This window comes from Cyprinus carpio, chromosome B7, assembly GCF_018340385.1.
Source record: "Cyprinus carpio isolate SPL01 chromosome B7, ASM1834038v1, whole genome shotgun sequence".
NCBI lineage: Eukaryota > Metazoa > Chordata > Actinopteri > Cypriniformes > Cyprinidae > Cyprinus > Cyprinus carpio.
Genome location: NC_056603.1, coordinates 20,658,617 through 20,674,850, shown reverse-complemented (window position 1 = coordinate 20,674,850; position 16,234 = coordinate 20,658,617). Strand labels below are relative to the sequence as shown.

The following is a 16,234-nucleotide window of genomic DNA, read 5'->3' as shown; positions in this document are numbered from 1 at the left end:
CTCCTGCTGTTTTGGATTCCACTCAATTTCACTGAATGAACAGTTTCCAAAATATCTTCTTTTATGTTCCACAGAAGAAAATAAAGTCATAGGTTTAATGACATGAGGGTGAATTAACAACAAAATTGTAATTTTTGGCTGAAATATTCCTTGTAATGAATAAAGAAAAAACAATAAGTTTCCAAGTTACTGAACATTTCTGAATGTTTTGTGTGTGTGAGCTGAAGCTGATGCTGTTGCTCACCCTTAGATTTTGTCTGGATCTGATTTATTAGCTTGTCAGGGGAAGCATTGTTGGAGAAGGCAATCAAAAAGCACTTACCTAGCCCCAACTAAAATGAACACTTTTTCACTAGCTAATTTCTGCTACTCCCATGGAGGGGTTGGCAACTTGTTTGATGAGGCATAAAATGATGATAAATGAATTTATTGCTCCAATGATCATCAAACAGTGGTAGTATATACTTCTTTTCTGATAACGCATTGCATAGATCTGTCGTCATTCATGGATGAGCAGTGGGACTAGTTTTTACCCCCCTCAACCTATCTGACCCCAGGTCAGTGTGTGTGGAACTGAGCCTGCGCTATAGTGGAGAAGCAAGACAAAGGACAGTTTAATAGGAGGTTAAACTGGAAACAGGAGTGAACTCCTTGCTTTGAGGGACACAAGCTCTCAACTTTCAGTCTCTGATCAGTGTGTGGGAAAAGACAGAAGTAATCAGATATCCACCCCTCTTTTTCTTTTTCTCTCTCTTCACCCTCACTCTTTTTTTTCTGCCAACCATCTCCAAAAAAAGGCCCAAAAACAGAAAAAGACACCACTAAATTGAAGTTAAAAGCAACAAAACAAAAATCCAAAACATACACAATTTTTCATTTTGTGAAATATAAGGGAATATTATTAGAAATATTTCACTAGTTTATTAATTTAAGCAGCCTTTCTGAATCTCAACAATGATTAATGACCTTCGGGGGGCATGGAAGCGGTCGACATGGGGTCAAAAGCATTTCTGCATATTTGTTAAATAATCCCTCCCCCCTCTATCAGAGCCTAATATAATAATTATAATAATAATAATAAAATGTAATTTTATTAATCTGAAAAAGTGTGGGGAAAAGTTATTACTACTACTACTACTACTACTACTACTACTACTACTAATAATAATAATAATAAATAAATAACAATTAACTAAAGCTTTTTAGTTTTAAATAATTTAAGACACTTTACAATTTTTTTAGAATTAAAAATGTAAAATTTTTAATTTAATAAAAAAGTTAATATTTGTCGAAATTACTACGCTTTATTGTAAAGCTTTTTGATATACACACACATACATACATACATATACATATACATATATATATATATACATATATACACATATATATATATATATATATATATATATATATATATATATATATATATATATATATATATATACACTCTTTTCTTTCAGCCAAGGAAAGGCAAGAATGTACATATTTCTCCCCACCGGTCCTTTTGCTCTCCCTTCTCTTTTTTTGTCTCATTCTTTCCCTCCCTCTATTTCTACAAATAAAACTAATTAGACTGGTGCTTTAAATATGCCAAAGCACTCAGAATCAGATAGCAATAAACAGCAAAGGCAATCACAGAAGGAAATTGTATGGATGGAATATGTAACTACTACATATGTGTAAAATATGATACTGAATAAGCTCAACAATAAAAGAGTCGCAAGACACAGGTTATGAAGTGTGCTTTTTTCCAACATCGTAGTCATCAATCTGTCAAACTGCCAACTATGTGATGGTTTTACTGGTTTTACTCTGTAAATCTAATCTACATTGACCTGACTTTACAGACTGTTGCATTCAGTGTTAAATGTTAGCGCTTACAGCTTTTCAAATATAAATTTGCTCCAGAGTATACTGACATTTGCTACAGAGAAAGACGGGCAGAGGATTGTGATCATGATAACCTCATTCACAGTGATGGTGGATATAAAGAGCATTTGTCAAGAATGAGAGAGGTGGAGAAAGAGAAAGTTAGGAAGAAGAAAGAGCAAACATTAAGATTTACTAAGCACAGACTGATATTGCTTTCATTCTTTTACTTTTATCCGCATACTGGCAGAAACCTAATCAGGGGAATCCGAATAAGCAGACAACTCAAATAAATTGTTAATAAACATCCTAATCTGACTAAAGGAGGGTGGCTATTAAAGATTGAATCATCAGACTGAGATATAGCGTTGAAAATGATCTTTTTAAATAAACGTTTTGCTTGACAATCCAATTCAATTTTCCAAACAGTGAGAATATGAGCAGTGTTATTTAATGCTGTGCGTCTCTTCAGCCGTAACCATGCCAAAACTCACTACAACTTCTAATACAAAATATAGCTCTCCTACAAGGGACCAATTCTCTGATGAAAAACTATGTGAAATATACGGTAGATTCAAGATTTCAAACTACTAGCTTTTATCAACTTGAGTTTGACTGTATTTGAAGCTATAAAACATACATTTTATTGCACATTAGTAAGAATGAAAGAAATATTAAGCTTAATAGCTATTCAATTCTTGCTTAATTTAGATACAATTAAAACCTCAAACACACACACACAACACACACCATTACTTTTCTAGAAATAATGACATATCTCCCCCGTCCTTGACCTGTAGACTGACTTGGCCCAAATGTAGCTCGTTCATTAGTGTTTTTGCCTGAGATTAGTTTATTCATCACAAGTATTGACACACATATAAAAAACCCATACATGTCATACACTAAGAGGGCTCAGCGCCTATGGAGATCTCCATTATAACACATGCGCACAAACCATATCACTTGAACAGCTCAATACTGGGCAGGTTTTGGCTGATTTATGGGCCAGATTGTGGGGGTAAATCACTGAACATATATTAGGCTGTGTAATATGCATATGGTGAGTTGGCCTTAGTTTGGGTGTGTAATTGCTTTGATGTGGGCTATTAAGACTAAGAGCATATGATTTTACTGTCTGCTCTATATTCTTAACAATGATTACGATGATCAATACATATGATTTGTATGTCGCTGGTCATCGATCGGATACAGGAGTCATGCCCTTCCCTGAAGGAGCTTTATAATGTCACCTACATTAGAGAAGGATATAGAGCAAGAGACAGAGGACAGGCTGTACACTCATTTTACCCCTTTGTTGCAGAATTTATGCAATCAAAAAGGAAAAAAAGTAGAATCAAAAAAAAAAAAAGGATACACACTCTATTTTAAGAGTGTTACACATCTGACAACTATAGATATCATGCATTGATTGTTGTAATTAGTGCTGTCAAACGATTAATCGTGATTAATCACATCCAAAATAAAAGTTTTTGTTTGCATAATATGTGTGTACTGTGTATATTTATTATGTATATATAAACACACATACAGTATATAATTTGAAAATATTTACATGTATTTACATGACTATATTTATATCCATATAATTTATATTATAAATCAATATATTTAATATATACAAAGCATATGTTTCTGAAATATATACATGCATGTGTTTTTTTTTTTTGTAATTAGTCTAACAAATATCCTTTAGTGCATGGTGTTAACTATAGTGGACAGATGCAGAATAATGGACGTCAAGCATTAGAGGGATATAACAATACTAGAATAGAAAGTAGAATTTGCCACGTAAACAGTATTATATGATTAAACTCACATTATACTGAAAAATGTTTTATAATAAGCATAACTGAATAATATATAACCTGTCTTATGTTCAGACCTTGTGGGGGTAAATCACTGAGCATGTATTACTGTATGTGTAATAATGTAATACGCATATGGAGAGTATACTGTATGTGTCCAAACACTTTTGCTGTCACTGCAAGTACACAGAATATGAATGACAACCCATGAAAGTATCTCAGTATATTTTAATATTCCGAAAAAAAAAAGAAAAAAAGACCGTAGTCAGGTTTTTGCAGTTCATGTAAACACAGGCAGTGTTTACAAAGGCCACACACACTATGGTTGTCTGGGTGTCTGTCTCACATACTGTGAGACAGTTTGTTTTTTAATGCAAACAATGTTCAAATCTGTCTGACTCTTGGTGTCTCCCCAAGGGCATCCTTCAAGAAACAACATGTGCAGAGATGTGCATTCAAGAGCTTTTCCAATATCATCGCAATCTCTCATGGTAAAACTGCAATAAGTTTGTTTTCATATATGTATATGTATATATATATATATATATATATATATATATATATATATATATATATATATATAATTTCATCATATATACAGTATAAATAAAATATGCAATATTCTTGTTGGTAAATTTTGTAATCATGGAATATCATCCTAGCACTCCCACCCTATGCAGACTTAAAACGGAAAAAGTTTGCAACAAGCAGTGTAAAGCCAAATTGTTAATAAAAAAAAAAAAAAAAAAGCCATATTGTTTTGGCTTTAAAAACATGTGCACCCTGATCTAAAAGACGTTACAAGCCACCTGGTAAGACTGTGAAGACATCTTTTGTGTCGTTTTCTAAGGCTATACAGCTTAAAGCATGATTAATAAGCGTGGCTGTCAGAATAATTAATATTCAATGAAGCCAGCACGGATGTCTGCAGGATGATGTGGCTTCAGAGGAGATAGGCCTGAACAGGGAAGCCCTCTGGAAAATTCCTTTGCATCACACACTCTTCTCACATCTGCTGCATGTTTTGAGCGTTTCACTGAGTGAGATTTTGACAGACACAACAAGAATGACACCTCTATGTTCCCTCCCAATCTGACTAGACTCTTACACAGATGAAGAAGAGGATAAGAGAGAGGGACGTTTTTGAAGAAAAGGTGCAAACTACTTCAACTGTTATGGAAATACAAGTTCATGATATGTGAGCTGTGTTCACAGATTATACTCATAAATTGGTTTGTTCTTCAGTAATAATTTAAAATGGCTGCGGGGGAAAAGGCGGCATCTGAATACGTTAGTGTTGTTATATTAACATGGATTAACATTTTATTACTGTGATATGTCCATCTCTCGCTTTCTCTCATTCTCTCTCTGGCAGTTTTATCAAAGTACCTATGTTAGACACGGCTGCTGGGGGACCTATTAGCAGGCAATGCTGTGTAATCAATAAAGAACACATCAGAGAAAGAGAAAGAGAAAGAGAGAGAGAGATTAGTTTCAGCTTACTAGCTTCATTAGTAAACTCACACTCAGGTCATGACCTGCTGGTTATTCTCATCACTTTTATGTTGCCTGGATCAGAGTTACAGCCCTTTCAGAAATTCACTCTGCACTATAGCAACAGACTCCTGCTGCTTCCCATCGCTGTGAGGGGCATAACAGAAGTTTGTTTACACTGCAGCTTTCGAAAAGTGTGGAAATGTTTTATTCTTTACTATCAGCATGGATGGATGTACATTATTCCTGCACAACTGAATATCTGTTTGTACAGTATGTAGCAAAAGCCCTTACAGGGTCTTGTTGGTGATCTCAACACTAAAATATGTTGATTTATATATGTGCGAACCCTTTCATGATGATCAGGGATGTATCATATATATTATTATTATTATTATTATTATTATTATTATTATTATTATATATATATATATATATATATATATATATATATATATATATATATATATATATATATATATATATATATATATATATATATATATATATATGTATAAATGGTACTATATAAAATAGAAATATTTGATATACTATAAAATATTTTATTAAAATATTCCATATTCCATCACTGAAAGTAATGGCACGTGCTTATTTTGCTGAGTTAGGTCAACATATTTTGTTGACCCCGGAGCTACATTTTAATCCAAATATTTACTCTTGACCATATCTCTACACCTAAACCTAACCGTAACCATTAGTATTCCCTAAAATCAGAGGAAATGACAGATGAATGACACTTATGTACAAGCACTAAACACTGATTGTAAGCCTAAACTTCACAAAAACTACAGTATAAACTGGTTCTTCAAGTCTGATTGGTTAATCACAATGTTGTTCCAGGGTCAACAAGGATGTTGATCCAGGAACATGTCGTACTTGGTAAAATCAGGCTCTGCAAAAGTAATGATAGCTTGATGCTGATTTATTGACTGTTTTAGGCTGTGATTCTTAAAAACTCTCAAATGGTACCTTTAGAGTTTTAGAGTCCTGAATGAATTTTGAACTGACTGATAAGAGTCATTTGTTCATTAACCGGACTAATTTTCTCATTTAAACAGAGAATTAATATTTTCATCCAGCCATAATAATGAGAGAAACATCAGAGAGTTTTCACAAGGCAACAACCTCATTTCATACACACAGAGAGAGAGAGAGAGACTCTCACCTGTGTTGCGACTTGTCAACAGTCTCAAGTTCCACCCAGTCCTAACATTAAGCAGACTGATTTCTGTCTGCAGGGCGGGTCAAAGTTTGAGTGAATTCCACTGTCCCTGTGTTTATGTGTAAACTTTTCAAAGGCTGAAAACAAGGCAGAGACACCTCACACCACAGAAACACTCTGCCATTACCAGCTCCAACACAAACCAGACAATTACAGCAGACTGATACAGTCTGAGCCGCTCTGGAGACATTGTCTGTGGTAAGGAGGTTTGCCTTTGAGATTGGAGGGAGAGGGGGAGTGTAACCTTTTAAATTTAGGCAATTGTACGACACAACACTGGATACCCGGCTGGTGCCCACGGCTCCCTCCTCCCGCTGTTAAATTCCAGCTTAAGGAGCCTGCCAATCATTACAGTGAATGCGGTTCTCTCCAGGCTTGTGCTGGAAACACTGCATCTCTGTCAACCCCTACATTAACCCAAACACTATCGGCCTGCTGATCGTTTGCATGTTTGATTGCTGCTGGTTCTTATGTCGTCGGTGAAGGCATATATTAAAAAAAAGTTGGTGAACAGTATAATCAGACATCTAACCGCAGTCTGGGAACACTACTCCAGGAAATTGCCACCAGTAATCAGAAGAGAGGACAGGCCTAACATGATGCCAATACCCAGCTGAATTACACATCAATATTATAATTTAAAAGTGTGTCTGTGTTTGTATTTGCATATGCGGTATCAATCCGTCCACAATATTACCGTTTAGGCAGCACCATGGGAAAAGATTCCCAGGTATTGAGCTGCTGCCATTGGCCTAATCCTCGAAAATATCCTTTTACAACACATTGACTGCCTGTCAAATGGTGGCTTTCCATGTATATGTTCACCACAGACTGAGAAGAAACCAAAGGATGATTTTTCAATTGGCGACCTCATTATCGCAGATTCCCCTGACTAGCCTCCACAGACCAGGATAGAATACAAACGCTTTCCTAGCATACATCGCAGTGAAATTGTACACGGCAGTTGTTCGTTCACACCCAAAGCCACGGTGACAGAAACAGTACAAAGCCACAGCACTCATAGAATCCACCCAGTAAAAAATGCATGCAGTGTATGAAATATGCATACCATCCTATGTCACTGTCTGCCACTGCCGCACATGCGTGCTACGCTCGCATGGAGTAGCTTCCATGTTCCTGCCCTCCTTCTCTCTATTTCCTGCCTTTAATGTGTGTTGACATAACAGAAGCGGCTGTGGAAATAATTAAACGGAGGCTATTGTAAATCTATTCGGTCGGGACCTCACTACACCACTCATTTGCTTTACTCAAGTGACTAGCATGAGAATAGCAATAAAAAGCACTTGCAAAAAAGGGAGAGACACCGCACACCAAGCAATATTGTTTAAGAATTAAACGCCCCAAATATCTTCAGGAAATAGGAGTGTTTTGCTATGGATGCAGCCTAATCGCTTAAGTCATGGTGGTTTGAAGGGGAATGTTTTCATGTTTTAAGAGGCTTGGTTCCACTTTCCTCCACCACAGAAATCATTCTACACAGGAGCTTCTTTCTCTCTCTCTCTCTCTCTCTCTCCTTCCTTCTCCATGGATGCATGGCAGAGCACATGACCAAAATGCAGAAGAGGATCAGACCATGATAAAGACACTAGAAGACGATAAAGACAGTGTGAATGGTATGAAATACATTTAAATCTTAATATTTCTATAGTAATAATAATAATAAACCATTCAAAAGTTTGTTTGTTTTGTTGTTGTTTGTTTGTTAGTTTTCTCTCTCTCTTATGGTCACCAAGGCTGCATTTAATTAATCAAAGATAGAGCAAAAACTGTAATGTTGTAAAATATTGTTAAAAATGTAAACAATTTTCTATTTGAATATTTTCTGAATATAAATTAATAAGAATAATGTAATAAATGTAATGTATGCAATGTTATTTTCAGCAGCAAGTACTCCAGCATTCAGTGTCACATGATCCTTCAGAAATCATTCTAATATGCTAATTTGATGCTCAAGAAACATTTTTTTCTTTGATGAACAGATTTTTTTAAAGTACACAATTTATTTATAATTACTAGAAATAGAATATAATTTTTTGTTACTTTGTAATTTTGTTATGTTTCTTTGTAAAAGTCTTACTTTTAAAAATGCTGATGCATCCTTGCCAAATAAAAGTATCTAATGTTGTAAACCTCAACAGAAACCTCAATGTAAAAAAAAAAAAAAAAAAGTGTCTGCAAAAAATATATATATTACAGTATATATAGCACAAGTGCATTCCAACTGCAGTCTGATTAACATTTATACATACTGGACTAAGACAACCTACAAATCACGTGATCTAGGACTTTTAGTCCAACTTTAGAAGAAAAAAAAAAAGAGGAAAAAATAAAAAAAAAACAAGGACTGACAGTACGATTTCAATTGGCTAAACAATTTCAAAAGGAAATGAATATTATTTTAGTCTGACAGAAACTGAACATTTTAGGGGCGTGCAAACATTTATGGGATGTCCAGACAAAAAGACCTTCATTTGCACACAAAGGCCTGTGCTGTTATATAACAGGAATTGACGGGCTATCAGTGACTCAGAGAGATGAAAGGTGGATCAGTTAGTATCAGTTACTGAGGCAGTCAAAGTTTAGCCTTCCCGCTAGAGGCAACACCATAATCCCCCTTAAACCTCTCTTCTACTGTACTCACAATAGCTCTCAAGTGTGTGTGTGTGTGTGTGTGTGTGTGTGTGTGTGTGTGTGTGTGTGTGTGTGTGTGTGTGTGAGATGGGAGTCTTAGACTTGCCCACCACCCTGTGGCCATTTGGGTCTGCTGCCCTGCCTCTTAGGTATCTGCTTCAAGTGTGTGTTACCTGAAGGACAGGTGTGTGTTACACAGCAGCGTGGCAACAGGTGGCACTAGCGAAGTGTCTGGACTGACTGGCTCCAGTGACTTTGTGACGGTGCCGGGACAGTTTATCTCGGCCTTGTTCGAAGGAGCGCTACACAATAAGAGCTGTCACGAGGCATGTAATGTGTGGTTGGAAGTCTGAGTCTGTTCCTTTTTTTTTGGTCGGGAGCACTCGGGCCTAAAACTTGATTGAGTTTCATGTGAAAGCGAACACTGCTTTCAAGTGCCAAATTTTTAACAGCCATTTAAATTGCCACAAGAGTTAGTTTTGTTTTACTTGCGACATCCACCCTTTCACAGTAACCCAAAGCTCACATCCCACCCTGCTCTCAAGCTCTTTCTTTCTTTCTCACACACATACTCTGGAACTTTCATTATGTAAAGTGGATAAAAATACTAACGCACGCTGTGAATTTATGGTTCTCTCTTAGCTGCCATGAAAAATATGAACGTTTTCAGGCTGCGCTCTGAAACCGGAGTAAGAAAACAGACCAGACCACAGAGTTTACACACACACCACAACAGCACAGGGCTCTCAGCAAGATCACTCGAAACACACAGACAAACGCACAGAAACACACACTAAAAAGCATAGCACACTCAGAAAGATTTGCTCTAAAATGCACACACACACACACACACACACACACACACACACACACACACACACACACACACACACACACACACACACACACACACACACACACACACACACACAGCAGATAGCAACATAAACACAGAAACATAATGCAATTGCACAGAGACCGTGGTTAGATTGTAAAACCACACACATGCACACACTAACACACACAGACGTCTCTTTTATACTTCATGACTCTTCCCCCAATGCTATTCACAAGTTTTAGATAGCATCAAACCTGGAGCACTCAAGTCTTGCCTGAAACCATTAGTGGGCTTTTCTGATGGTTTACGTTATGCCATTTCAGTTCATTCTGCAGGGCATTACCCTCCAATCCCAACTTATTTTCCTGCTCTCCATAATGACAAGTGCTCTTCAGGGAGGAGAGCTATTTGTTTCTCTGAATATAATCTAGCATTTCAGCTCTCTCCATGAGAGCAGCGTCATGTAGCTACATGGTGACTCAGCTTGGTAAATCTGTCATTACCAAGCTAATGCTATGCTAATGTGCTCAAAGTGTCTGGCTTTAAAGATGTACGCTGCCAGTTTTACTGTGACCCCAGGGAAGACGCTACAGAGAAAGCACAGCCCAAGCCCATGTGGGTCCAAACTAGATTAAACTAGCTGATTTTAAACATAGGGATAGTACTATCCCTACACAGGGATAGGACGGTATTTTAATGATGGCAGATTTAAACACTTGTGGAACAAATGTAGAGCAATAAAGAAGAATTCTAGCCAAATATGTTATTTTGGCAGTTCAAATTTGCAAAAACTCATAAGTTTTTCAAATATCAAACATTTCGATTTGTTCCTTGCAGGACTGGGCAAAATTCAGAATTGCTTCATAATTGCTCCCTTTCAATATATTAGCTGGAATTTTTTAATTAATTGGCCACACCTCACAGGAAACTGAATTGGAATTTACTGAATTGAGTTCAAAGAGATTCAGCAGTTAATGCAATCTAATATACAGTGGCATTTAAAACATAAGTACATCTATGGCCTACAAACCTTCAAACTTTAAGGCTTTTTAGATTTTTTTTTCAAACGTTCAAAACCTTTGCTTTTATCATGAAAAACTCACACTATATGATTTTCTTTGAACTGTAACATTTTATTTATAATCACCTTCAAATTGCAATACTGCATGGTCACTATTTGGACCCTCTTTTCAGAAAAATTCAGAAATTAAATTTTAAATTTGAATTTAAAATTTAACAGGCATTTTTAATTCAATTCTGAATTTGTTAGTTCTGTTATAAAACACTGATATGCATGCGAAATAATTAAACCCCATGACTAATACTGATGCTGTATTGATCAGTTTTATTGCTTTTACAAATCACTATTTATGGGTTAAAATGTAGAGTGAACACCTGCGCATGAGATTGGGAAGAGATGACCTTTGACACCAAATGCTGAACCACAGAAAGAGTCATCATACAAATCATACCGTTTCTGAATTACAATCGCAAGTCAAACTAGAAATGCCAACACCTGCTTTTGTGCTGCCTTGATTCTATTCAGATAGCACAGAGACACTCTTATCCTTAGGCAAGATAACATTTCAAATACTTTATGGGTCTTAAAGTAAAAAAAAAATAAATAAAATATCCTGTTTTCCACACAATGCCTCTAATGCTGAGAGACAGTCAAAGTGATAAAGCATGTCCTTCCTCCACACCTGTCTATAGCCTCTTAAAGATCCACACAATTATGACTTAAATTCACACATAAAGCATCCAAGAAGCTTTATAGAGGAACCCCTTCAGGTCATGCAGAAGACATTTGTTTTTGATTGTGTTGTGTGGAGAGCTACAGTATAGTGTTAGTGACAGGACTTAGGTGTACGTGTCAGGTACTTAGTAATTATACAGGAAGTAGACTAATATTCTTTGCTGAATGTGTTTATATTCAAGAGGGATTTAGAGAACATGAGCTTGTCAACTATCTCAGCTGGTTTACGCTTATGAATAAGCAACACCCAACATTTCTACTCCATCTCTTTCACACCCACCTGACATTTGGGCCTTTTTAATAGCTTGCAGGGAAAAAACTGCATCAGTGTGATTGATTTTTGAAAATGATTGGTTAGTAATCTTACCCATTTACCTGTTGGCTATGGCCCACCTTTCAAAGGATGTCCAGAGAATTACTCATCATGATGCCAATGATATCCCTTAGAGAAAATGCAAAAAGACAAAAATCAACACCTTTCAGATAATCTAAAAAAAAAAAAAAAAAAAAAAAGTAATAAATCATGTGATTGTAAATTCTTGATTAATTAAAGTGATAATGGCGAGAAATTAACTAAAAAGGGCATTTCTTCTGACATTCATAATTAAAATGGATTTCTTTTTTTGTGCAACATTAATCAACTTCAGGAAGGGTAATGCAAGCAAGACACAAAGAAACCATGTTCCTCAAGGCTGTGTCTGGATTGCCTTCTTGGGCGAGATAGGAGTCAACATGTTTTGAAACATCAAAGGGGAACCTGATACCTTAAGTATAAGAAGATTAGCACTCGCCATGATCTTGAGCTAGGCTCCTTCAAGACTCCCAGCATCCAGACCCAGAAGGGACAATTACCTATGAATTGGAACCAACATCTTCGCATTCATGTAAATAGTGTAAGTCCACACCTTTAAAACCTGCATGAAAACATGGACTAGAATTACTATATTGAAGAGGGAAAAAAGCAAAGCATGATATGAATTGACATATAAATACATCATTCAAATAAGGTCTGTCCTGTTAATACAATCAGTATAAAATAGTAATTTAAATAATGATAAAATATGGTGTTATGCACTAAGTATTATGAACTAACCATCTCTGTGTTTAAAGGGATACTCCACCCCAAAAGGAATTTTTTGTCATTAATCACTTATCCCCATGTCGTTCCAAACCCTTAAAAACGGTCTCCTCTGTGTCTCTCCATATCACCGTATACTGTGTATTCTCTTCTGTGTCATCCATGCCACAAGGATGCACTGCTTTATTTCAAATCAAAGCTAAATACACGTAGAAACAGTGCATCCTTGTGGCGCGGATGATACAGAAGAGCATACGCAGCATACAGTGATATGAAGATGATGTTGGGTCTTGCGTCTCTCAACTTTCTCTTCACAATATCCCACAGATTCTCAATGGGGTTCAGGTCAGGAGAGTTGGCAGGCCAATTGAGCACAGTAATACCATGGTCAGTAAAACCATTTACCAGTGGTTTTGGCACTGTGAGCAGGTGCCAGGTCGTGCTGAAAAACAAAAATCTTCATCTACATAAAGCTTTTCAGCAGATGGAAGCATGAAGTGCTCCAAAATCTCCTGATAGCTAGCTGCATTGACCCTGCCCTTGATAAAACACAGTGGACCAACACCAGCAGCTGACATGGCACCCCAGACCATCACTGACTGTGGGTACTTGACACTGTGCTTCTCTGTAGCCCAGGTCAGGCGCTTCTGCCGCTGTTTCTGGTTCAAAAGCACACGCCTGTGCACGGTGGCTCTGGATGTTTCTACTCCAGACTCAGTCCACTGGTTCCGCAGGTCCCCCAAGGTCTGGAATCGGTCCTTCTCCACAATCTTCCTCAGGGTCCGGTCACCTCTTCTCGTTGTGCAGCGTTTTTTGCCACACTTTTTCCTTCCCACAGTCTTCCCACTGAGGTGCCTTGATACAGCACTCTGGGAACAGCCTATTCGTTCAGAAATTTCTTTCTGTGTCTTACCCTCTCACTTGAGGGTGTCAATGATGGCCTTCTGGACAGCAGTCAGGTCGGCAGTCTTACCCATGATTGCGGTTTTGAGTAATGAACCAGGCTGGGAGTTGGAGTAAAAGCCTCAGGAATCTTTTGCAGGTGTTTAGAGTTAATTAGATGATTCAGATGATTAGGTTAATAGCTCGTTTAGAGAACCTTTTCATGATATGCTAATTTTTTGAGATAGGAATTTTGGGTTTTCATGAGCTGTATGCCAAAATCATCAATATTAAAACAATAAAAGACCTGAAATATTTCAGTTGGTGTGCAATGAATCTAAAATATATGAAAGTTAAATTTTTATCATTACATTATGGAAAATAATGAACTTTTTCACAATATGCTTATTTTTTGAGAAGGACCTGTATACTAGTATATTTATACAGTATCAGTATAATATTTTTAATAGGCTACAATCCGGTTTTAGGATATGTCTTGCTTTACATCAATAGATATTATATTGTACACATTTATTTTTTACTCCGTGTAAAAAAAAAAAAAAAAAAAAAATGTAATTTAAGGTGTGACTGTCAAGCCCACCTCAGACTGAGCCACACTGATAACGTGAAACACCCACACAGTGCAGAAGTTTCAGAGATTAAACTCAACATATGATGACAATCACCCTCACACATCTGACATGCCTTACCCACAAGCTTCCTCAGAAAGACACTCAAATAGTGGGTAAAAATTCAGTGAAGGTGTGTGTGCGCAAATCCTGTAGGCGACAGCGGTGACACTAATACACTACACTTGATCTCACCTATTACAGGTGTGAGAAGACATCTATCTGTGTTGTCACTTTAGTAGCCTTGCATTCTGAGCATCTCAAAGGGGGTATGAGGAAGAGAATCAAGCCCTGCACCCTAAGACAGCACTCATATCAGTGGTCGTGCAGCTCAGGGAAAGACACTGAAATAGGAACCCTGGAGTGAGCCCATATTAGGCTGAGTGCTGGATCGACAGGTCTATACATCACACCCGGAACTGGAACATCGGAACAGAAGCTCACATGCAGACTAAGCCCCATGGAAATGCAACAGGCAGAGAGAGAGAGCAGCACTTCCTGGCCAGGAATTTGAGTTGGTCACAGAGAAAAAAAGTAGAAAAGTTTTTCTTGCTTTGACAGTTTAGGGCACTGAATATATAGCATGTTCTGTTTTACTCCAGATAAAGTGTATGAAAGTTTTGACCAATGCATTAAAAAAGTGAGAATGCGCTGAACAGAACATTACATGTTGCATTAGTTAACACCGTATTGAATAGGATTAATTAGAAAAGTCAAATGCCTATAGCGTCTAAATAGCAATATCACACTTGTAGCGGTGCAATATGGCTGTGTATATCGCCCATAGACGAGTAATCACAGTGTGCAATATACCGCCATATAACTCTAAGTCTAAACATCTGTACATTCTCGCATTAAAACTCTTAAAACTACATTCTGTGACACAAAACAGTATTATTTATACAATTATAGTGGATTTGGGCATCTACCATGACACTCGCTTTGAGAAATACTGCAAGTGGAGTGATGCAAACAATGAAACAGTTGGAACTCTGTTATCACTAGAATATTGCACTCCTCTCAACCAATCAGATTCGAGGACCAAAAACATCTGTTGTATAAATATGAGGTGATGATAACAAAATACAAATTAATAAAATAATGTTATTATGAAATGATCAAGGAATTGATAAGTCTCTTGCTGTTTCAGAAATACTTCTGCACATCAAAGGCAAGTCATTCTACATTTAGAAAGCATAACGTTTTTGACATGTTGTGAACAATTAGCGACAAAAACAGAAAAGGCTGGACTGTTTATGCGGGTCCCTCAGTCTCACCGCGTTCTGATCTCTCTCTTTATCTCCGTCTCTCTATTTCTCTCGTTCAATCTCTCTCAGGAGTCACACTACCACAGATTCATCTCTACTCTGACCTGGAACAAGAGTAAGCGTTTGATCATCGCTGTACCACTTTCATTCTGTCATAAAGACGAACTCTGAATGCTCAATATTAAACAGCCATAAAATATTTTTAAAAGAAAACACACACAAGTGAAAATTCATTATACATCAAGTGCTCAAACTGACATAAAGCATTCAGAAAGTAAACCGATCTTCCCATAGCAGAGAAGAAATCAGGCCAACCCCGCACACATCACAAATGCACGGATCTGCTGTGAGTGTACGCACGTGATACATTGTGTGTGTCTCACGTCTCAAGCTGGTGAAATATTATTAGCCAGTGTGCTAAGACAGATGTCTGAACTGGAAAAATAATCTTGCTGTTAATTCTGTCACTCTCTTTAGAATCCATCAGGAAAGAGACAACTGGACACTTGGAGAGGGTCTGGAAGGACTAATTATATTGGTGAATATGTCTTTAGGAAAGGGTTTTGAATGTCAGTGCGTGAGCGTGTGTAATATGCCATATTTGCAAGGACACAAGTGCGCGTGTGTGTGTGTGTGTGTGTGTGTTTGTGTGTATAACCCAGGATATCCAGACACCTCATTAAGCCCAAGTCT

At 37.1% G+C, this 16,234-nt stretch overlaps 1 long non-coding RNA gene across 3 annotated transcripts in view; it reads right to left on the bottom strand.

Annotated features, from left to right (window-relative positions):
* The window catches only part of LOC122137973, a 41,450-nt gene that overhangs the window by 2,040 nt on the left and 23,176 nt on the right, over positions 1-16,234 (bottom strand). For 2 of the 3 annotated variants that reach the window (XR_006155188.1, XR_006155186.1), the window contains exons 4-5: positions 12,449-12,598; positions 12,060-12,126 (exon numbers count right to left, since the gene is read on the bottom strand). This is a non-coding gene — a long non-coding RNA (uncharacterized LOC122137973). Of the gene's footprint in view, positions 1-12,051; positions 12,127-12,448; positions 12,599-16,234 lie in introns of all 3 variants that reach the window. The other variant, XR_006155187.1, reaches the window with a different exon arrangement.